Below are 24,749 nucleotides of genomic sequence, written 5' to 3'. Positions count from 1 at the left end.
TTCCAGGCATTGAAACCCAAAGGCTCACCTAGACACAATGGAGTGAGCAGAATACATAAAAATCTCTCCTGACAAATCTGAACTCTGCTTTTCCCAACCATGTGAAGTCTATTGGAAGAAGATTCCAAGTAATTTGGCACGTCGAAGCAAAATATATACTTTGATATTCTTCTCAGGAGTAAGCCATGTTATGTTGCAGGAAGGCAGATTTTAGTGCTGAATTTCTGATTGTATCCCCCCAAAAGTTGTTCCAGGCATATCATGCAAGAATGTAACCTCCAAAAAATAAATTATAAAGGGAGAAAATTGGACTTCAGAAGGCTGGATAATATTTGCATGTTCATGCATTTTACCACACATCAGACCTTCTTCCTTCTTTCTTGCTCTGATGTGAAGCATGTGCTTCCATTTTTCATTTTGGCTTAACATGTTATCACTTAATAATAATTCAGTAAATTTACTTAGAACAAGAAAGTCACCTAATGACTCATGTCTTAGGGATGGTTTCAAAAAAAATTAATTGTGCATTTTGTACCATAGAGTACTCCCAGTGTTTCCTAGAATTGTTGCAACTGATGCTGGAAGCTTCGAAATAGAGCAGAAGGCATAAGGTCTGTGGCTTGTGACCCTTCCCAAAGTATGTAAGATCGGTAGACATTGAATGCAAACAAAAAACTATGCATCATTGAAGTTTTTCCTGTCACTAAAATGCTAGCAGAGCTCAAGGAATTGTGAGTCCCTTTTTCTATAGTACAGGAAAAATAAGAAATTTCAAGACTTGAGTTACCTACAATTTCTGAGAACGTACCTTGGTACTTAGAAGGTTCTCAACTTAAAAACACAAAAAAAGAAATGTCATCATTTTCCATAGCATTTGGAAACTTTCCATAGGTTGGAAACTTTACTATCAGAGGTCATCAGTTCTCAGATATTTATATGTTTTGAATACTTAGCCAATCTGACTTTGGGATGCATCTTCCAGTTGTTGTCTCAGTGATTTTGTTCATGCCTAACAACTGATGGCATCTTAATTTTGGTAAAATAATGTAAATGTTAAGGTGAAATTTAGAAATAAGAAAGGAAAAGCTGATATGGGTAGCTACTGGGTGTTTTGTCTCCCTTTTTTTTATTTTTGTAAAGTGAAACAAAAGATAAACCAAAAGATTCTATCTTAGGTTAGGTAAAATCAAAGAGGAGAAAAAAGAAGATAATATAGCTAATACTTCACTGCCACCTGTAATTTCTAAAACAACTAAGAGCATTTTTATTAAAATTAACTTTGTTGACATGTATATTAAATTATAGAGTAAATATTAAATAATTCAATCTATATTATATTATTTAAATTTACTTTGTTAAATTGTATTAATTTAAATGAAATTTAATGAATTTTTAAATATAAATCATACTATAATTCAAGTTAATAAACAATATCAGTTAATAAAATAAATGTAAATCAAACAATAGTATTAATAAAAGAAATTTAAACAATACTAATTAATAAAGTAAATTTAAATTCGATTAATTTATATTAAATTATAATATAATTTATATTTAAAAATATATTAAATTTAATTTAAATTAATTTTAATAAAAATGTTCTGAGTGGTTTTAGAGACGACAGGTGTCAGAGAAGTATGTGCTATGCAATCTGCTTTTTCTCTTCTCTGATTTCACCTACTTAAGATAGAAACTTTTGATTCATCCTTTACCTTAATTTATCAAAAGTTTGTAACTACTACTATTTTAAGCTTTTCATCTTTCAAAAACTGTTGTTAGCTTATTTCTCTCCCCAACTTGTTTTGATCTACTGTTGTATAAAATGTGTTTATAAGAATTATTGTAGAGCCCCCAATAGTATGTAGATAAACAGTCCAGATATTTAATGATGCATTCTTACTAATTAACTTTTGCATTGGCAATGGATCATGTGATCCCACTTTGGGGTTGACTCATAAAAATACTCTTCCTTCTGGACATATTTAACATCTGGAAAACTGGATTAATGTGAAGTGACTTTTCTGTAGAAGTGGAAATAAGCAAAATGGATAGGGGTCATAGAATTGGGATTCAAAGCATCTTAGAATTTATCCACTAAGCTTCATGTTTAGGTCCTCCCCGTTGGAATTTTCCCTTGGTAGTTGTACAATGTTATCGTGGATAAAATAAATATTCTCAACTTTTTGCAACATTATATTTGGTTTTCATGTACTCTAAATCTGAGACCTCCTTCTTATGGGTTGGATTGTTCTTGTTTCCTGTAATTACATGTATCATTTTTATCTTAATGCCATTAAATTTAAGAAATATTATTCTTTTTTTAAAAAAAGAGGTTGGAACTAATGGTTCAAGAATGCTGCTCTGTACAGTTGCTCACAAAATTACATCAGAATTGATGACTGGTGATGATTAACTGCTACATTGGAACAAAATTCTATAAACAAAAAGTGCTACAAAAAACAAAACAAATTTTTAAAAAAGTACTATGGCAAAAAATCACAACAACAAGAACTCAAAAAATAAAATAAAATGCCTAGTACCTGTACACTTACATACACCCGCTTTTTTGCTTTCTCTTACTGACACCACCATGATCTTTATGCAACAACTGCTCCATTTTGTCCTTTGGAATGTCCAGAATGCTCCCCATCAACTGCAATACTTCAAGACGTTTGCCTTTTGGTGCCTTGAAATGACCGATCAAAAGGTTTCTCATGAGGACCTTGTCTAGTTTTCCTTCTGTGCTGTTGACCAAAGTGGACAATTTCTGTTGTGCATGGTCCAACATTTCTTTTCGGAGCTCGTTTTGTTTTTTCAGTTCTTCCATCTCTTCTTCCTTGAGATCTAAGTCTTCTCTCAGTTTGGAAGCAGAATCCAACATAGCATTTGCTTCATGCAAACGTTCCTGCAATGATGATACTTCTCCTTCTAGCTTTTCGGCCTTGTTCTTCCATTCAGCTACCAACTGTTTTTCTTTGGCTAGTTCAGCAGAATGCATAGCTTTCTCTTCTTCTTGGGCGTGCTCTAGGTTACTTGATGACAGGGCACACTGCCTTACTCGTTCCTGGCAGAGCGAAAGCTGCAGTGCATTCTCATCCCTCTGTTGAGAGACCAGACTCAACTGTTCCTGCAGGGACTCTATCTGCACACTGGCTTGATGACTTGCCTTAGAAGATGTAGCTAGCTTCTCCTCCAAGAGTGTGACTTTCTGTCTCAGTTGAATCTCTTTGTCTTCCGCAGCCAATATTTCCTGGGCGTAAGACTCTTCTGATTCCAAGAGCTGGCTGCGTAGCCTTTCTAGCTCCCGGTTTAGGCGTAATTCTTGGTCCTGTAAGTGTTGAACCTCTTTTGTTCTTAGGATTTTTACTTTGGTCTCTTGAAAAATATCAGAATTCAATGTTTGAGCATCTCCTCTTTCTCCAGGCAACTGGGCTTTTATTTTTTCAATAGTTGTCTGCAAGTTCTTAATCTCCTCCTCTTTGTCTAAAAGTAACTGGCTATGCGCAGCATTCATCTGCTCATATTGGTACTTCAATTCATCCATTTCCTCCTTCTGCTCCTGTAAAGACTGAAGTAGTTGCATTTTACGCTCGTTTTGATTTTCAATTATATTCAGATGGTCTTTAATTTCATCTTCCAGATGATTTTTGACTATATTCAGTTGAGATACCTCCAATTCTAGTTCTGTGATAGCATCAAGAGCTTTAGGCTCAGCCACTGGTACAGCTTGATTTTGCTGTTCCCTAAGTGTTTCCAGTTCGAATTGCAGATAGTTGTTTTCTGCTTTCATGTAGGTAAGATTTCTGTCCTTTCTTTCAATGACTTGCCTTAAAGTTTCATTTTCTCTTAAGGCCTGAGAACACTTATCTAAATCCTTTTGTAGTTCTGAATTTTTTTCTTCGAGTTTTTCAATAAAAACTTCTTTCTCATTTAGGACTTGTTTCAATTGCTCCTCGTCTTCTATATAAGATGCCAAAATTTCCTCCATTTCTTTTTCATCAGCAGTCATTTGCTCAATATTCTTTTTGAGTCCTGCTATTTCAAAGTCCTTCTCTTGATTGAGTTGCACTACACACTCGTGTTTCAGCTGTAAGGCAGAGGTATTCAAATGATGCGCATTGGAGAGTTCCTGAATAGTCTGCCTGTGATTATTTGCTTCTTCCAACAGTCTTTTTTCTGCCTGGTGAAGTTTGGCTTCTATCTCTTCTTTGTCTCTTTTTAGAGTCTCCATGATAGTGTCTTTTTCTTGAGAGATTTGATTGTTAGCAGCAATAGATTCTTCCAACTTACGCCTTACATCTTCACGTGCTAAAATCAACATTTCATTTTCTGTTTTGAGATCAATAGCAACTTTCTTTAAATTTTCATTGAGCTGTTCTACTTCAGAAAGATTTTGCCTTAAGTTGCCAATTTCTGCTTCCCGTTCTTTAAGCATGTCATCCTTACAATGACTGTTAGAGTCTTCATTCAGAGAACTTCGGTACTTACTCTTAAATCCAGACAGCTCATCTTCAATTTGTCTAATGGGATCCTTAAGCCCAAGGTTTTCCTGCTGGATGTTTAAACTATTTTTTTGTGACTGATTTAGCTGATCTACTAAATCTTCTACTTTACCTTCAAGCTTCTGCTTGGTTAAATGCAAATCACTGAGGCTCTGTGCATTCCCAGTCAACTTCTCCTTCTGCACATGCAACTCTTGGGATATGTTCATTTGATCATCCTCAAGTTGATGAACTCTCTTTTTTTCATCATCTAGTTCTTGTTCCAACTTCTTGATGACAAGGTCTCCTTCATTTTGTTGTTTGGATAGCTCATCTTTTATCAAAATCATGTGCTTTGTAGCTTCCTGATTCGGATGATCCAGTTCTTCTAACTCAGCTATCAGCATTTTCTTTTCATTGATAGTCTCATTCAGTTCTTCCTCCTTTGCCTTCAAGTGAACTTGTAAGTCTAGTAATCGTACATTCAAATTCATGTCTGTTGAAGCTCTGTTTTTCATGACTTGATGGTCACAGCTCAATTTTGACAGTGACATCTGAAGTTCCTCTTTTTCTTGACTCAATGATGACTTCTCTTTTTCTAAAGCTTCAACATGCATTTTAAGTTTCAGATTGTCTTCAGCAAGACGGTTATCCTGGTTTAAGCCATTTAGTCTCATGATTTCCTTCTCAGCATCAGCCAGGGCTTGTTTTAGCCTGAACACTTCTTCCACTGCTGAACTCGGAGGAAGGATTTTTCCCTTTTCTGCCACAGTAGAACTCTGCTCCAAAACTGACATTTCATGCTGATGATCATCTATGTCTGGACTTTGGTTTGGTTGAAGAGTCTTGATAGCATTTTGTACTTTGCAGATTTCACTTGTGTCAGAATGATATTTTCCCTGAGCCTCAGCAATCTGCCTCGAGTGACCAACTTCAGGTTCATATCTTGCAACTTTAATTGACAATCTGCTTGTTTCTTGTCGTGATAAAATTATGTCACTAAAATCCATGTCATCATCACGGAAGGCGGAAAAATGACTACTGATCCCGGAACCGAATGGAGCCAGAGCAGTTGTTGTTGGTACGCCACCAGCTCCTGAAGGTACCCATTGAGCAGCTGCCTGTAGTTGAAACACTTGATTTTGCAGTACAATCTGTCTTGCTTTAAGATGGCGGCTGATCTCTACCTCTTTCTGTTGCAGTTGATATTGGTAACTTACAGACTGATGGTTTATTTGCAGCTCTGATGCTTCATGCTTTTCTTCCAGATCAGTACAATACTTTTTCAGTCTTTCATTCTCACATCTTAGTGTGGAATCAGTAGTTTCCATTTCCTCTTCCCAGCAATGATGTAATGCTGCTTCTGGGTCTCCTAAGTCATCCAGAAGTATTTCCCTGGTGAAGCTGGAGATATGGCCAGTGAGGGAAGCCAAGCTGCTCCCCACCTGACCCAAGAAGTGGCCCAAGCCTGAGACCAGGCCTCCAAACCAGGACGACATCGCCGCCACTTCAGTGATCCATCGGACCAGCTCCAAAAACCGCGTCCATCACCGTCCACTTCTCTGCCCCGAACGTCCTCCAGCGTTGCTAGGGTCAATTATGACCCAAGCGCTCAGAATTCCTCACAGCGCGAGGTTCCTGGGGCTCCACCAATACCAACCATCCCTCCCTGCCTCTAAACTCAGAAGCCGGTCCTGGGCTTTGACCGGGGGCTGGCAGCCAGTAGCACACTCACCCCCTGCAGGGCCTCTGCTTCTTCCCTGCACTTGCCTGTCAGCTATTGGCTCACAGGATTGGGCAGGGTTGGCTGGGAGGAGCTAGAGATACAGGAAAGTGTCCTAGTTTGAGTCCAAAGGCACTCCCACGAAGAATCAATGTTGTAGTTGAAATCCAAAGGTAGTTCACTGGACAGTTCCCTCTTGTCTGGGAGAGGTGGATTTTTTGTTGCTTTCAGTTGCATTCAGTTGACAAGGTGAGGTCTCGCTCCATTACAGAACGCAATCTATTTAATTAAAAGTCCCCGATTCAAAAGTAAATCTCACCCCAAAACACCAGAGTAATTACCAGAGTAATACTTGGCCAATATGTGAGCATCATAGCTAACATATATAATTAATTTTAAAATCAGAGATGGCAGAGGCATCCCACACGTTCTGTAGTCTCATGTCCAACTCAGGAACAAGAGATTCGTTTCTTCCACATCATTTTCCAGGCCTGAATTGAAATGACTCTCATCGTGGGGACTGACTCCAGCCACTCCAGAACATTCTCTCTTAGAGCCCTGAGCAGCTTTTCCCAGGCCTGGTGCAGACCACGCAGAACTCCTGAATCGGGGGCTGGGGGCGGCACTGAAAAACCAGCCTCTATCTCAGAGCCAAGCCTGTCCAAGGAAGGGACATGGCCTTTGTCCTTGGAAAAACCCACAGAGCACTCCTAAGCACATCCCCACCCTGCTAAGTTGTTTATCTACAAATAACAGGAGATATCTGCTGCCCCAGGTGTCCCTGACTCAGTCAGGCTAGGAGGGACCCATAGCAACCCCCTAGCAGCCACCAATCAGCGTGAGACAGGGAAATACCTGGGATGCCAGATGACCCTCCCAGTAGTTTATGGTGGTTGATAACATGTTGGGAATCCATGTAGTTCAGCACGTACACCCCTCATGGCTTAAACCAATCAGTTCAAAGGAATCCCCCTCTTGTACTAACCAATCACCCGACCCAACTTGTTCCCGCCAGTGAATGTGCTAATCATGTTTTAGAGTTGTTATTTGATTTTCCCGCGGTGTGTGATGATTTGCTATGATGTATGTGAAGTCCCTGTCCTCTCCAAAGAATGTATAAAACTACTGCAAACCTGGGCTCGGGGCCTCTCAGCGTCACCAGTTGCTGTGTGTGCGCGCAGAGGACCGAGCTAGCTCGCAATAAACACCTCTTTGCTGCTTACATCGATCTTGGGTCTCTGGTGGTCTTTGGGGGTCCCGAATTTGAGCATAACAGCACCTCTCCTGTTGGACTTCCTTCCCCTGGTTTAGACCCTGAGAGGGGCAGGGAATCCAGAAAGCTGCATGTCTGCTGGAAGGTGAGCCTGAAAGGAGGCCAGTCCTGAGGCCCGGGAGGACTCCACCCTGTCAGGTCCTGAGAGCCCAGACTCATTATGGTGCCCCTTGGTGGGCAGGGAGTGAACCACGGTAAACAGAAGTCTCTCAGAGAACCAGGACCTGCTGGCCCCACCCGGTGGGTTAGTTTAGTCTTGTGTGGGGGTGTTTGAGAACTGGGATAGAACCCCGGTGCACTGAACCACTGAGCTCCGTCCCAGCCCTTTTTACTTATTTATAGTTTAAATCATGAGACGGGGTCTCACCAAGTTGCCTTGGGCCTTGCTAAGTTGCCTATGCAGTCGCACAATGGCCTAGGACCAGAATGAGGGCTGAAATGCACTGTTTGCTCTGAGGTCCTGAGGTCACGTTGGCAGAGTTGGTGACCCACCTCTGAGTCCCATCCCATTTTTTATACTTTGACTAGAGCTTTAGAGAATCCCAAGGGCCTGCTTGGATCTGTTCTTCCCAAAGCATCCACCCAGTTGCCCACTGGCTGAGCCCTTGAAGTCTCCCTGCTCTCATGTGTGCGCCCTCCCCAGCAGCTGGATGGTGACATCTGAGGGACCCTGAGCAGTCTTCCACGTGCCAGCAGAGGTGGCTTGGCTGACGTCAGGTGCTCAGAGGGCCTGCCTCCCAGCGGTAGGCCAGGGCGGTAGGGAGCACATCTGAGACACCCTGGGCCTCTCCTCCAAGCCCACTGCCCCACGGAGTCACTGCAAAGCCCAGAGCCACCTGATCTGGGAACCTCTGTCTGTCCTCCAACATCCCTTTGTCACTGCTGTCCTCTCTGGGGTCGGGGGACCAGGTGGCACAGACAGTGCCTCATCTTCCCAGTGTTCCTGAAGCTCCTGCCCAGGCCAACCTGCTTCAAAAGCCCTCTAATCTGACGCTCTTCAGACGGACCCTCCTCTCCACCTCCAGGCAGAGGGAGCGCGTCCTGCCCCAGCCTTCCAGCCCCTCTGATCTGACATGGGTAGGGCGTCACGGAGTCCTTAGAGCGTCATCACAGCGAGCAGAAGCTGCTCGAGACTGGAGCCCCTTGGCGACGGGCCAGACGCAGGTCTTCCATGGCCACATGGATGTGGGAAAGTGCATGCAGTTGTGAGGGACTTCACGTGTGGTGGCAGGGCTGTGTGTGACTTCACGTGTGGTGGCAGGGCTGAAGGACTTCACGTGTGGGGTGGCAGGGCTGTGTGTGACTTCACGTGTGGTGGCAGGGCTGAAGGACTTCACGTGTGGAGTGGCAGGGCTGTGTGTGACTTCACGTGTGGTGGCAGGGCTGAGGGACTTTATGTGTGGGGGCAGGGCTGAGGGACTTCATGTGTGGTGGCAGGGCTGAGGGACTTCACGTGTGGGGTGGCAGGGCTGAGGGACTTCACGTGTGGGGGCAGGGCTGAGGGACTTCACGTGTGGGGTGGCAGGGCTGAGGGACTTCACGTGTGGTGGCAGGGCTGAGGGACTTCACGTGTGGTGGCAGGGCTGAGGGACTTCACGTGTGGGGGCAGGGCTGAGGGACTTCACGTGTGGGGTGGCAGGGCTGAGGGACTTCACGTGTGGTGGCAGGGCTGAGGGACTTCACGTGTGGTGGCAGGGCTGAGGGACTTCACGTGTGGGGTGGCAGGGCTGAGGGACTTAACGTGTGGGGGCAGGGCTGAGGGACTTCACGTGTGGGGTGGCAGGGCTGAGGGACTTCACGTGTGGTGGCAGGGCTGAGGGACTTCACGTGTGGTGGCAGGGCTGAGGGACTTCACGTGTGGGGGCAGGGCTGAGGGACTTCACGTATGTGGCAGGGCTGAAGGACTTCACGTGTGGTGGCAGGGCTGAGGGACTTCAGGTGTGGTGGCAGGGCTGAGGGACTTCATGTGTGGGGTGGCAGGGCTGAGGGACTTCACGTATGTGGCAGGGCTGAGGGACTTCACGTGTGGTGGCAGGGCTGAAGGACTTCACGTGTGGTGGCAGGGCTGAGGGACTTCAGGTGTGGTGGCAGGGCTGAGGGACTTCATGTGTGGGGTGGCAGGGCTGAGGGACTTCACGTATGTGGCAGGGCTGAGGGACTTCACGTGTGGTGGCAGGGCTGAAGGACTTCACGTGTGGTGGCAGGGCTGAGGGACTTCACGTGTGGGGGCAGGGCTGTGTGTGACTTTACATGTGGTGGCAGGGCTGAGGGACTTCACGTGTGGGGGCAGGGCTGAGGGACTTCACGTGTGGGGGCAGGGCTGAGGGACTTCACGTGTGGGGGCAGGGCTGAGGGACTTCACGTGTGGGGGCAGGGCTGTGTGTGACTTTACATGTGGTGGCAGGGCTGAGGGACTTCACGTGTGGGGGCAGGGCTGTGTGTGACTCTTGTACAGGGACATTTGACATTTGGACCCTTTCCCCATGACAGCACTGGACACTGTACTTCATGACTGTGTAGAGGACAGTGAGTCCAGGCTGGACCACGTTCCTGTTTTCTCTTTGATCTTAGAAGTTATTAAAGCATTGTCCTGGGTCCCTGTGGCATATGGACCCCGAGTGCTGGGCTTCTTGTGCCTAATGGGAAAGTCTGTCCTGGGGTTCAACCCGGATCTTCAGGGAGTAGCTCTGGGGGTTTTTACAGTGATGGTCCCGTGTAGCCAAGACTGACGGAGTATGAGGGACGTGTCAGCATGCACACAGGGTCCCCCGATCCCTGTCGGTCCTCCCCGCGCTCCTCAGTGTTGCCTGTCGGAGACTTTCTAAGTGTGTGCGGGTTCATCTGGCTCCTGTGGCTCAGCACGACACCGAGAGACTTGCCCATAGCACACGTAGCACAAGCTCTTGTTGAAAACCCTTCTGGGCCACGTTCCATTGTGTGGACACAGAGAACTTTGTGCATCCCTCCTGCTGTCAGCAGACATTTGAGTTGAGTCGGAGGGTTCTGTCAAAAAGTCTGGTGAGCGCATCCTTGTACGTGTATCTTAGTGGGCAGACATGCTCATTGCTCTTGGGCTTATACATAGAAAACACATGAAGTAGGTATTTTCGATATATATTTTCAGAATTGGAGTTAAGATTGTTTCCAAAGCGAGGTTGAAGATATTTACTCTCCCTTTTCCTGAGATTTGATTTTTTAGGATTGTTGTGACAGGGGTAGTAATGGTCACTGAACCAGGCTCTGCAGTCTCAGAGTGTGGTCCTAGGACCAGTGGTGCCATGGAAATTCGAGAAATCATGGCACTGGAAAGAGACAAGCAGATTGGGAGGCGTGGAAATGCGAGATCTATCCAGCCAGGGCAGGCTCAGGGGCGTCTTTTCCAAAGACAGAGCACTGCTCTCTGTCCTCGGGACTCTCACAGTGCAGACTCCTGGGTTTCCAGACTTTCTCGGGGGAGTCTCCTTGCCGTCCCCCCTTTCCCAGCAGCTCTGCTTCCCGCCGTAGCGGCTGAGCTGCCTGATGACAGACCACAGCCCAGGAGCTCTCAGCTATCAACACAGGTAGAGCGGGCACCTTGGGAAGGAGTTGTGCTTCCTTTCCCACCTCTTGATGCTCAGGGAACACCTGCAGCCTACAGCGGCACCGTCCTTACCACGTTGGTCTCCTCTCCTGAGTAACACGCGAGAGGCTGTCTTTTTGTTAACCACTGTTTTTAGGAAACTCCTTAGGAAGAGCAAGGAATAAGCAAGCACCTAGCAAACAGCCGCAGTCACGCCAAGTATCATCTTAATTCCTCTTACCCAGGAGAACCACCCTCCAAAAAGGGTTTCTGGATCCCATTTTTCCAAGTCTGCACAGGCACATGGGCAATGCTTACCACATGATCTCTGTGACCTTTTCTATAATCTTCCTGTATCCTCGGTTTGTAAACAATAGTTACTCAAGTTCCATGTCGTTTTCTGGTTTGATCCAGTTACTGGATACATGGGTCACACAGAGGGAGGTTTGGTCTCCTTCACCATGTGCCATCTGCCAGGAGGGGCCAGGTCTTGTTGGCCACCTGTGGCTTCCCTTGGAAGTGTTAGGGGCATCTTTCATTTTATTTACCAACTGATAAAAATGCAGATAATACTCAAATACTACCCCGCAATCTCATCTATGTTTAATCCAATTTACTCGATTTTAATTGTTAATTTTAGGTTATCCATAAACCAAGACATTGGACAATTGTAGTTAACAGTTCAAGCCTCTGTTCTTCCAGAGAAAGACCTAGAAGCAGTGGATAGTACACGTCAAACATTTTATAGAAATCAACACTCTACTGACTGACCACTTAGAAAAATGTGTGGGTTAGTAATTCTAAAGACATTTTTATTCTTATCTGTTTAACCAATTTAAACTGAACCTTTTAAAAAAAATGTTTAAGACATATGGACTAAAAACTATTTGGATTCATTTATCAAATTTAAGAGTGCTCATTTATCTATAAGCCAACTTTGATACTACACGTGATATATATATAAACACAACATACACACAGATGTACACAAATATTTAAAAATGATCAGGAAACAGATTTTATAGCTTTTCTTGAATGATTGACCTCTGCACAAAGACAATAGGAAAAACAGGATTAAAAACTTCAGTTGGGCAAAACAAGACTAATTGGAACAAAATGTACTAATTTAGGCTCACAGGACCAAATGTGAGTTTACCGTAGAAACCTTGAGACTCAACAAGACAGAGGTTTTGAATAAAAAATGACATGGACATAATTATTCCCAAGTGGTTATTGCTGTCCTTCAAATCATTCCTTATTTTTCCCCCAAAATCAAATCTGAATACTCTTTGGCATTGCCCCAGTTCCTTCCGTCAGTGGCAGTGAAGGATCTGGGCGGGCGCAGGAGCGGGAGCCTTGGCACCGGCTCTGATTCCTCTCTCACCCTCCTTGTTGGCATCAGCTGGAGTCGGAAGTCCAGGAGTGTTGGCCTTCAGGCCGCCTGAAGTTTGAGTCAGAATACTTGGGCCCAAATAAACAACGGTATTTTGTCATCTTTTGAGTTTTTATTTTTTTAATGCTTGTTTTAGAACAATACATGAAAGTAGAATTTTGACCCTTAATCATTTTGCTTTTAGTGAAGACCCAGAAACAAAGCAATCTTAATCTGTCTTTCCATTGACCAACAATTTAAAAAACACATTTATAAAGTATATCCCATTTATGTTAAATCTGATTTACCCATTTTTAACTTAAGTTTCCCATGAAAACCAAATTTAGTTAACATTGTAAGCCATTCTTTTCTGTTCAAGAAAAATCCTAAAAGCAATGGACATTGTACTTAAACATTTTTATAGAAAACAATACCCTTCTCTGGCTAATCCCCTGGGAAAAAATGTGTGGGTTAGTCACTTCAAAGACTTTTTATAAAATTTTTGTCTCTTTAACCACTTTAAGTCACATGAGCTAAAATGTATTTGGATCCATATTTTTAATTTTATGAGCACTCTTTAATGCCAATTTTTGGTACCAGGTGCATGATATGTAGACACAAGCACACATGTAGACACAACTTAGAATACACAAGTGTGCACACATGTACCTGAAATTTGCAGAAAACAAAGATTTTATAGTTTTGTGGGGTTTTTTGGCTAGGTATGACTTCCACAGGTAGGATACAAAAAAGCTATATGGGTTTATTATACAGACTGTCAGATTCAGTGCTTTCGAGACTAAAATAGAGCTGTGAAGTTGAACCCTGGGAATAAAGTCTTGACAGTCATGGTGGATGCCAAGGTTCAGCTGGCTTCCTGAGGCAGATTCACTGCCCCATTACCACTCTTTATTTTCCTGCTTGGGACCCTTCCTCTAGTGAAAGTTAACCCTTGAACAACTGGCTTCTGAGTAGACACAGCGTAAAGCAAAACAGAGGGCAATAAACTTCAGTTACACAAAACAAGGCTAATTGGTTCAGGAGAAAAGGTGAGTTTACCATAAAAAATAAACTTGGGCTCAGAAAAATATGACGACTACAGAAAGGGCACACACACAGAACAGCTGTATCAGACCAGAGGGCACCTTCAGGTCAGATCAGGGTCAGCCCAGGTATTTAAAGAACGTGGGAGTCTGTGAAGTCCCAAGAAAAAGAAAACTTGCCCATTTGGGCATCTCTCCATTTTCCTTCCCTGGGCGGTATGGAGAGAGAGGAGGAGATCATTTAGGGAGGAACTTGCTGAGAGACAGAACCCTAGAGGACAAGAAAGGAGAAAACAGGCTTGAATGTCCCCTAGCAGCTTGGACTTCAGGTGACACCTTGTTTTTCTTCTTCTGTTCCCCCCACTTCATTGTCCCAAGGCACACAGAAGAGGAGGTCACACAAAACGCCCCCTGGCCGTGTCCCTGAGGGAAGCTTAGGAACTAAGAGGCTGAAGGCGCACCCATGTGAACCTCGGCCCAGTTAGAGGTGCCATCCCAGGGGTGAATTGCCATTTCGCTATACAAAGTCACCGGGAACTGCAGGTGAGGGCTCATTTGGACCCCAGCACACGCCGTGAAGCCGCAATAGTTTCACACTCACACACACACTCAGGACTTCTAAACACTGTCTTCCACTGGGTTCCCCACACTGATAGCTCCCTCGTGGGAGCCCCTGATACTGATGGCTCCCCAGCAGGTGGCACGGAGGTGACCAAGCTCCCCTTCCGTCCTACGGACAGGCCTGACTGAGGCCTCAGGTCCCAGGACTCATCTGTATCCTGACCACTGTGGGTGCTGGTCCAACTCTCCAGGGAGTCCCCCAGGCGAAGGAGACCCCAAAGCTATCGGGTGCCGTCATCTCATTTGATTTGAGGGGCACTGCACACTCCGGCATAAGCAGCCAGCAACACCAGTGGCGCAAGGGGCCAGGGTGATTGTCACTTCCGGTCAGGGAACCAAAACATTGCAGGAAACAGACGGCAGAGAAACACCAGCAGCGCTGGGAGAGGAGAATCCAGACTCTGTTTCCCTCCAGCAGGCCCGGAGGGGAGCAGACTCCAGCTCTGAGCCCTGACCAGGCTCTCACAACATTTATAGGTCATTTGGCGTCATCTTGGACCCATCCTGTCACTGGGGCTTTTGTCTTTTTAAAAAGTTCCCAGTCTGTGTGGCTGAAGGCCTTGTGGGGCCCCCAACATAGAGCACTCCCAGAGACAGCAGAAGGGCCCTTCCACAGGCTCCTTAGACCTGGAGGCCTGGCCCAGGGCTGTTTGCATATCAAGAGGGAGAAGGCAGACTCCAGGGGCAGTCAGTTAGGCCCCTGGAGGAAGGCTGGGCGGAGGAGGGCTGACCCTTGCAGGCCCTGGTTTCTTAGGTGTCTGCAGTTTCCTCTCACAGCCAGGTCTGGTTTCGCCGTCACTTCACCTTGACCTGTCTCAGAGCTGGGGTGGCACAGGGGGCACAGATTGTGTGAAAGGGGAGAGACCTTCGCCCGGGAGGGTGCCTGAGCTCTCCTGGGATCAGTGAGGTGCAGGGACACTGGGTGCTGCACACAGACGTGTCTCTGCTCAGACTTCAGAGCCTGTAATGCAGCGGGAAGACTCCAGGCAGCTCTGGACCCCGACCTTCCAGGGGGTGAAGTAAAGATCTCCACTGAGCTGGGTGTGGTGCCGCAGGTCTGTCATCCCAGTGACTCTGAAGGCTGAGGCAGGAGGGTCACAAATTCGAGGCCATCCCCAGAACTTAGCAAGACTCAGTCCCATGGAAACGGGAAAGGGTCTGGGAGTCCGCCCGACAGCAGTCTCCGGTGCATGGCTCTTGGCTTAGAGGTGGTTGATCCCAGAGATGGTGACAGACCTCCGGGGTGGGAAGCAGGCCAGATGGGGGTCTGTGAAACTGGGCTTGGCAGGCAAGCAGAGGCATTTTCCACTTAAATTCCTTTGCTACCTTGTGTTTGTCAACAGATTTTCAAGATAAGTATTTCTCTTTTAAAACCTTTGCATTCATACAAATGTGCTCAAAATAGAAACATGACTCAAAAACCAAGAATATTCCAAAATATTCTAACACAATTATTCACAGACAACACGAGCCACCCCCCAAGCCCCTCAAATGTGCTCAGTACCAGTGGGAACGGATGTCCTGTGGATCCTTCCAGATCTGGGATCCTTTGCACATATGCCAGTGTGCCACGGCCGTGTGTGTGTGTGTGTGTGTGTGTGTCTCATGACTCCACAGCTGCTTGTCACTGGGCAGCACGACGACACCCATACCATGAGCAAGCACAAGTTATCAACTCTGCCGCTAGACGTGTGGTGGTGGCTGGTACCTTGTCCCCTACCCCTGTCACCAGCACTTTGCATTCCACACTTCCTATGCTGTGCTGCTGGTTCTTGGGCTACAGTCTCAGAAACGGAAGCCCAGGTCAGAGTTCTGCCCGTCTTTGCATCATTCATGCATATTTCTGGACCACCCTCCCCAGACGTGACAACCTGTACCCCACCTTCTCAGCAGCACTGAGCAAGGTGATCCTAAACCCTGGGGCAAGATAGGAGGCCAGGCCAAGGGCAGACTCCTGTTTTGGCTTGTTCCCCTCTAAGGGGGAGACTCAGACACTTCCACTGTTACTCATCTTTCTTCTTTGGAAATCTGCTCCTCCACTGTCTCATTTTCTCTTGTAGTGTTGACAATCTCAGGCCTGGCAGCCCCAGCTAGGCCCCTGACTCCTGGGCATACACATGTCCATGCACAGCGGTGCTTGCTGGACCTGAGAATTATGGTGGGGGTCCTCAGGCTGCCCCCTCCCAGAGTCCCCTTGGCTGTCATGAGAGAACGCACCCCGATGTGAGCAACACTCAGCTTGAAGAGGACCTTTCTATGGCTCTGCCGAGGGTCCCAGCCCGTGAGCACGCCCTCTGTAGAAGTCAGATGCTTAACAAAAATTCAGTGTCTTTCCATCCTGCTTCCTCCCAGCAGGCCTGGGTGTGGTGTGGTGTGAGCCGTGGTGTGAGGTCTGGTCATGTGAAGTACGGGGGCCAAATCCTGGGAGCAAGGGATATTGCAAGGTGAACCCCAGTAAAGCTCAGCAGCCCCCAGGGCACAGGGAGACCTGAATGTTCCTGGTGAAGGTTTGTAGTGTGAATTAGGAACAGTCTCCAGGGACATCTCTGACGTCTCAGGAAATGTTCTGGGTTAGAAAATGGATCCTTCAACCCACCCCTTCAACTCCTGCAATGGAAACTGCCCAGTGGAGAATGCTCCTGGCCCACTCTTCCTCTACGGGGGGGGGGGGTCGAGGGCACAAGGGTCGAGGTCAGTAAGTGGACTTGGTGGCCATCGTTCCTTGCCACATCTGTCCTGGGAGGGCTGAGGCTTCTTGCTCACTTGTCATCACAGGGTGGCCACAGGACATGCCTGAGATAGGGCCACAGCAGCACCTGGCGTCACAGTGCCTGCCCCAGAGTTGGGGCTCATCTTCACCCTAGACCAGTGGCCACTTCAATCCACAGGAGATGGAGGGAACCAGGAGGGTCCCTTGGGTCTGCCCCTCCACTGGCCTGGCAGCCCAGGACCAGATGGATCCTCAGCTGTGCCTACTAGAACTTTGAAGAAGAACTAACGCCAGTCCTCAAATTATTCCACGAAACAGAAAGGGAGGGAACACTCCCGATTTCATCCTATTGTGGGAACTATAAAGTGCAGGGTCCACCTTCAGAATACAGTATTTAGGCGTAAACACAAAGGGATGCAAGAAAAGGAGGAGAAGTAGAGTGGAAAGTCACAAGCAGTCACCCTGGAGGGCAGGAGAGCCCAGCCCTGGAGGGCAGGAGGGGAGGGGGAAGGACGGCCGCCAACAAAGATAGACCCAGCAGTCAGGAAGACGCACGTCCCATGGCACTGACCCATGGGGAACCAGGGAGGGACCGGGCACTCAGGGAATGAAATCGATTGTTCCTGCTGTGGGTGTGCCTGCTCCCCAGACGCCCAGTCTCGCAAGACTGGCAGTAAAAAGCCTTGATTTGTGACCCTTGTGTCTCTCAGTCCATCCTTTGGGTTTGGGCAGGTGAGTGTGTCTAACATTATGAGGCCAATATCCTCCTGATACCCAAACCAGGCGAGGCACCTCAAGGAAAGATATCCCCAGGAAGGCATTTCAGACCATATTCAGAAACACACTAAGAAGATCATACTCTTTGATCAAGTTGGTTTCATCCCAGGGATGCAAGGTTGTTTCAACATGCATCAGTAAAGATCATTCACCACATAAATAGAATTGAGGAAAATCAAATGATCATTTCCATCGGTTCAGAAGAAGCCTTCAACAACATCCAGCACCCACTCATGTTAAAAATGCTGAGAAACTGGGGATAGAAGAAACTTAGGTCAATATTATAATGGTCTGTACGTCAAAGCCAAAGCCAACATATACTGAACAGAGAAAACTGAAAGCATTTCCTCTAGGATCAGGAGCAAGGCAAGGATGCCCACTCTTACCTCTTCCATTCAACAAAGTTCTGTAAACTCTAACCACAGCAATCAGGCAAGAGAGGGCGATAAAATGAAATAATAGAAAAAGAAGTCAAATCATCTCTGATGACATGATCCTGTATCTAGAAGACCCAAAAATATCTCACTGGAAGTCTTTCAGAGCTGATAGACGAGTCCAGCCGTGTAGCAAGATACAAGGTCAACACCCCTGAATCAATACATTTTCTATACTCCCACAGTAATTCTGCTGAGAACGAAATCAGGAAAATCATCCCATTCATTATAACCCCCCAAAGCAACCACAACAGCAAAGTAATAAATCTAACCAAGGAGGTGAAGTAGTCTATCCTTAAAATAAGAGAACCCTGAAAAAGAAATTGAAAAAGTTGGAAAGACCTCCCTCCCATGCAGGATGAGTGTCAGTGTGCCATACTACCAAAACCAACACGCAGTTCCCATCAAAGCGCCCACGACCGTCTGCACAGAACTTGATAAACAGTCCTAAAGTTGACAAGGAAGACTGAAAAGACCCAGAACAGCGGAGCCATCCTGAGGTGGGTGGCGAGGCAGGAGGCGTCTCAACACCCGATCTCAGACTGTGACCGAGAGCACAGTGACAGAACCAGCATGGCCCGACACCAAAACAGACGTGAGTCAGTGGAATGGAGTAGAAGACAGAGCACACTCACACCGGTCCAGCCCTTGACATTCAACAAAGGGCCAAAAACATACGCTGGAGAAAAGACACCCTTTTAACAAACAGTGCTGGGAAAGCTGGGCATCCACATGCAGGAAAATGAGGGGATCCCAACTTCTCACCTGCAAAAAGCCAACTCAAAGTGGACCAAAGACTTAGGATCAGACCAGAAACACTGCGAGTGCTAAAAGAAAGTGATAGGCCCAGGAACCAACTTATTAATAAGACCCCTGAAGCTCAAGGAAAAAACCCCCAAGAATCAGTAAGTAGGACAGCATCAAATAAAAACCTCCTGCACAGCCAAGGGACCAAGAGCACAAGAAAGCCCAGAATAGAGAAGCTCTTTGCCCACTGCCCTTCCAGACTACATGGGTGGCTCAAAAAGCAACACACAAAACCAACAATCCAACCAATAAATGGGCAAGAGGACTAAACAGAGCTTCTCACATACAAGAAGACATACAAATGGGCAAGAGACATACAAATAAATAAATAAATAAATAAATAAATAAATAAATAAATAAATAAATAAATGGAAAGTTCAGCATCCCTAGCAATTAGGAAAATGCAAATCAAAACTACACTGAGATTTTTATCTCACTCTAGCCAGAATGGCAGTCATAAAGAATACAAATGACAATAAATGATGATGGAGAAATGGGGAAGAAGGTACCCACCTACGTTGTTGGTGGCACCAAGCTATTCCACACCTCAGTACTTACCCAAAAGAACTAAAATCGGCATACTATAGAGATAACAGCCACTATAATGTCTGTATCAGAACAATCCACAATAACAGATTATGGAGCAAGCCCAGGTATCCATAGACAAACGTATAGAAACACAAATGGATAAAGAAATGGGATATATGTACACACAGTGGAGCTTTCCTCAGCCATCAAATAGAAATCACAGCATTTGCTGATAAATGGATGGAACTAGAGAAGAGCATGCTACCTGAAATGAGTCAGGCTGAGAAAGTCAAAGGTCAGACATTTTCTCTCATTGTATGGAAGCTAGAGAGAGAGGGAGAGAGAAAGAGAGAGAGAGAGAGAGACAGAGACAGAGAGAGAGAGACAGAGAGAGAGAGAGAGAGAGAAATTGAAAAGGGGGATCTCATGAAAACAGAAGGGAGACTGATAAGAGTAGATCTCAAGGGGACTGGGGGAGGGAGGGGAGGACCTGGAGTGCCGGGGAACCAACGGTCCCACATTCAGCCTGGGTGACTGTGCCCCAGTGGACCCGTTGTGTGCACCGTTACAACGTACTGTTTTAAACATAATGATACAGAGGGAGATCAGTAGAGAAGGCTCAGGGGAGGGCAGGGGAGGAAAAGGGCGGATTGGGAGGGAGACTGACGGGACTAGGTTGTGTGCCTGCACACTGCTTTGCCTCCTGTGAGCAGCGTTCAAGGGCTGCAGTCTGCCTGGAAGAATCGGAACGGAAAGCTGCTAGCACTTCACGTCATCCCCCGCGTTCACGTAGATGGAGGGGCAGCCCAGGTGTGCACCTGCAGGTGAAGGATAAGAAACACCTGGGAGCCCGGATGGACGTCATCAGCATCAAGACGCCCTGGATCCGACCCCAGTGCAGCACAGACCCCCGGCAGACGTCACCTCAGTGAGGATGAGTGCTCAGGGAGTCTCAGGAGTCCTTCAGGCTGATCCAGGAGCTGAGGCTGGCTCCTGGCCTGGCGGGGACACTGCGACCTGCAGCCTGGGCTTCAGAGAGGCAGGGAGAGTGGGCTCTGGAGATCTAGCGGTGGGGCCTGCTCTTGCAGCACTGCAGCCCGTAAAACCATGCAGTGCGGGTACCAGGCACAGGAGGTGCTCTCACGCCAACAAGGAACCCGAGCAGAAGGAGACAAAACCCCAAAGGCTGTGGGGTCCCTGTTTGTGCCACAGGGACTGCCTAGGCCCTCAGCGCCCGCCTGGTTTTGTTCTGCTTCGGCTTGTTTTGTCCAGCGTCCAGCAGGGGGCAGCCCCGGCCTGCACACGTGCCCTGGCCTGAGCTGCAGGTCTGAGGAGGCTCCTCCTGGGGGCTGCTGTGGGCACAGGCTCTCTGCCAGGTCCCTGAGGGTCTCGGCCCGCGTCCTGCTCTAGTGAGCACCATTGCCCGGGATGCTACATGGAGCACTTTCTTGCACAGAGGACAACACGGCTCCCGGGCCGCCTCAGTGAGTTACAGGGGAAATCCACAGGAAGTCTGCTGAAGTTATGGTTGCCTCTCCTCTTTGGCCGACGAACGTAGAGTATTCACACGGAGATATTTCTTCCAACTTATTCTGAAATAACAGTAAAAGTGTAGAAACCTCAAGGCAGGTGGGCTACTCCTTCTCTGGAGCCAGTGAAATGTCCCAGTGCTAATCTAATAAGCCTTCGTCCTACCCAGAAGTTAGGGCAGGGAAGCCACGCTCGCCCTGCCTGCCCGGCCATTGGGCAGGGTCCTGGCCTCCACCCAGGATGTGATGACCAACACAGAGGACTCTCAGAGACACGGAGGCTGCCAGCTGCCGGCCAGAGGCCCCCCCACTGTTGCCTTGGGAGCTGTTGGGTCTGGTCTCTTGGGACGGAGTCCCATCACTCGTAGGTCCGTGGAGCTTTCCAGTAGATCCCTGAAAAGCAGCACACCCTGCTATGAGAAAGGCCCCTCTGCAGCTCACAGCAGGCCCCAGAGGCTTCGCCCAGCACCCCCCCCCGCCTTCCCTCAGGGACTGAGCCACCCCCTGCACCTCCCTCCAGAGTGGGTGCTCCCTCTACTTGCCGCGTTCCCACCACGAGTGGTGAATTCTCCTACCTGCTGAAACTGGCTGTGATCCTGGTGTGTGGTTAGGGCCTGAGCCGTCTGGGAGAAGCTCCTGTTGATGCAGCAGGTAACGTGACTAGACGGTGAGAGCTGTGACCTGTCCTCCATCCCGGCTTGAGCCGGGTGGTGCTGAAGGCAGGTGGACTGGCTGCAGGTGGTGGCCCCGGGCTGTGCCCTGGAAGGGTGCGTCTCCCTTGTGCCCTTCCCCTGGGCCCCTCTGCTTCATGGCTTCCATGTCCTGAGCTGCTTTCCGCCATGATGTTCCACCTCACCTCCAGCCCAGAGCAGTGGAGTCGCCCATCCGTGGACTGAAACTCTGAAACCATGAGCCAAAATGAACTGTTCCTTTAATACTTGCTCTTGTCAGGTCCTTGGGTCGCAGTGACAAAGAGCTGACTAACACCTCTCGGGACAGTGATCACTGGGCTTTGAGCACGGCTTTCCCAGGACAGTGGCACAGTGAAGGTCCCTGGAGTGGACTCAGGTCAGCTCACGCTCCTAAGTACCCGGGGGATCTGGAGAGCCTGGTGTGAAGGAAGCGTGGCTTAGCTCAGACCGCGGCACTGTGTCCCGTGTAGGAGTGCCACCATCAGGACCCAGGTCCCTGCTGGGTGGAGGAGCCAGTCACTCTTCACGGTCTCTTTCCTCTTAGCCAAGGTAAGTGACAGGACTCTGGGGGACTTTGGTCACCCTACATGCAGCCCATGCCTCCTGAAGTCCCGGCAGTGGCTCTCAGTACCTACTGTTCCACAGCTCAGGGACGTGCATCACTGGAGCCCTGGGCTTGAGTGGCTGCCCAACCACATGGAGGGGGGACAGAGGAGGTGGCCAAAGGACACTCCGTGGAGGATGTGCAAGCGGGTGGGAGACAGGACAGGGAGCACAGGGATCCTGTTGGGATGGGAAGGTTTGGGTGCAGCTCAGGCTGGGGGGAGAACTAGGGGAGCCCACGCACAAGTGGTGACATGAGAACTGGAAATGAGTGGGGGCTTCTCAGGGTGAGAGGGGAGGGGTTGTGCCAGGCAGAGGAGGAGCAAAGCTGATGCACAGAGTGGGCCCGGGAGTCTCCTGCGGCCACTGGAGCTACCGTGGGGAAGGGCAGCTCAGATAAGGCGGTGGGCAGCTGTAGCCACATGGCGACCACTGGTGCTCTGCCCCCTGGACACCCCCGTCTAGCTATTCCAGGTTGTCTCACAGAGAGCCTTTGAGTTACAAGGACACGCGCCCCTGTCAGTGTTATGGAAATTCTTGGGGATTAACGGCTGCCCTCAGAGCCAGGGGACGGTGCATCAGCCTTACTGATGGCCAGAGGGAGTTTGCGTGAGATGAAGTCAAGAGTCTCCGTCTAGAGTCCTTAGATGTGAGGTGTCCCCCAAACTCACGTGTGAGACGATGGAGGGTTAGGCTTGGGTTCTGAGAGACTTGACCCAGTCGGTGAAAGGATCCCTGATGGGATTAGCTGAGTGGTGACTGCAGGCTGCAGGAGGTGGGTCACTGGGGTGACCCTTGGGAATACATATTTGGGAGCTGAACCTAGTCTCTCTCTGCTTCCTGATCATGTCCTGAGCCACTTCCCTCCGCCACACTCTTCTGCCAGGATGTTCTGCCTCACCCTGAGCCCAGGAATGGAGCCAGCTGTCTGAACACCTGAACCATGAGCCCCAGGTCAACTTTTCCTTCTGGTAGCTCTTCTTGTCAGGACTTTGGGTCGTAGCAGTGAGCAGCTGACTAAGACCTCTCCAAATCTGCTACAAGCTTCAGGTAAGAACTTGCTGGAGTCATGACACGGCAACCTGCTTCTTCAGCTGTGCATGGAAATTCTCAGGGGAGAATATGGTGTACTCCTGGCTTAAGTCCCTAAAAACATCCTGCATTGGTGGCAAAAGTTCCAGGTTTCCGTGTGCCTGCTGAGGGGTGAATGGCTGAGACATCTTGCTCTTGGTTCTTACTGCAGATGGGTCTCAACCGTGTCCCACGAGTTAGATTTAGCCTGAATAAGGAGTAGCTTAGAAGGCCTCAGAAGCCATTGCTGCTCCAGGGCTAATGATCTACAAATAAACAGGTGCCTAAGGAGACGCACTTAGGCGCTTTTCAACTCTACCCACTTGGGCTTTGTGGCACGTAGGGAAGGCAGGGCCATGTGTCTCTCTTGTGCCTGATTTAAGTGCTTGCTGGATATGACAGAAGGATGCCCACCTGTTTGTTCTTCTGTGAGACGAGTTGGTGACCTTACGACTGTGTTAGTCAGCTTTAAGTTGCTGTGACAGAAATACCTGACAAGAACAGCCTAGAGGGAAAGTCATTTTGGGCTCATGGTCTCAGCGGTCTCAGTCCATGGACAGCCAGCTCTAGTCCCTGGGGCTCGAGGTGAACATCATGGTGGAAGAGGGTGGTGGAGGCAAGCAGCTTAGGTCATGGCAGAGAGGAAGCAGAGAGAGACTATGGAGCCAGAGCCAAGGTAGGGTCCCCAAGGATACCCCGCCCCTTGCTCGGTGATGGCTTCCCCCAGCCATGCCGCACCTCCTGCAGTCACTGCCCACGAGCCACTTGAATGGCTGATCCCCCAGATGGATCATCTGCTGCTGCGGTCCAGCCCTCGCGGTCTAGTCGATGCCCCTCGGAGCGGCCCTGATCTTTTCAGGGGGCGCCCCATATCCAGACCCTGACCTTGGCTCGTCCTCTCACTTGGAGTCTGTAAGCCAGCTCTCTTCGGGCGCACCAGTCTGACTGACTGAAACCCCAGACATCTCTGTCGCTCACAGCTCTGCGGGGTCCTCAGAACCAGAGCCTCTGGCGCCTGCAGCCTTTGCCCCAGACCTGGGGGCTCGTGGGCCTGCCCTCACTCTGCGGCCCTCATGCTCCCGAGCAGGGCTGCTCCCAGGGGCGGCCCTCTGCCCCGCTACCCTCCACAGGCTGACTCTCCACTTCCCTCGGTGCGGGGCCACCCCGCCCCAGGGCCTGCCGACAGCTTTGCACCCTGTGCTGATCTCACAGGAAAGCCATGCGGCTCCAACACAGTCGCCTCCTCCACAGCAGGTGACAGGCGCTGGGAAGCGCAGGCCCCAGGGCCTGCCTGTCACTCAGGTCTTCAGGAGCCAGAGTGACCCTGGAGGTGTGGTGCGATGTCTGAAGCAACAGAAGGCCCCACCCGGGCCCTCCTCAACTTGGTGAAAATGTCACAAAGCCGTCACTGTGACATTCCTCTCTCGGTCGGCTGGGCCCTCTGACTCCCGTGTAAGTAAAGAAATCTGCAAACGCATGCAGCGCTATTGTCCCCGAGTTACTCTGTTGGCTCTGGAAGCAGCTGC

General features: G+C 48.6%; 1 long non-coding RNA gene across 2 annotated transcripts in view; it reads left to right on the top strand.

Annotated features, from left to right (window-relative positions):
- The window catches only part of LOC143641769 (uncharacterized), a 112,200-nt gene extending 89,058 nt beyond the window's left edge, over nt 1–23,142 (top strand). The window contains exons 3-4 of one of the 2 annotated variants that reach the window (XR_013155489.1): nt 21,809–22,098; nt 23,039–23,142. This is a non-coding gene — a long non-coding RNA (uncharacterized LOC143641769). Of the gene's footprint in view, nt 1–21,808; nt 22,216–23,038 lie in introns of those variants that run through there. The other variant, XR_013155488.1, reaches the window with a different exon arrangement.
- The last annotated feature ends 1,607 nt before the right edge of the window (nt 23,143–24,749 follow it).

The sequence above is a fragment of the Callospermophilus lateralis genome, chromosome 6 (genome assembly GCF_048772815.1).
Source record: "Callospermophilus lateralis isolate mCalLat2 chromosome 6, mCalLat2.hap1, whole genome shotgun sequence".
Classification (NCBI taxonomy): domain Eukaryota; kingdom Metazoa; phylum Chordata; class Mammalia; order Rodentia; family Sciuridae; genus Callospermophilus; species Callospermophilus lateralis.
Note: the sequence above shows the minus strand (reverse complement) of the source record. Positions and strands in the feature narration are given on the sequence as shown.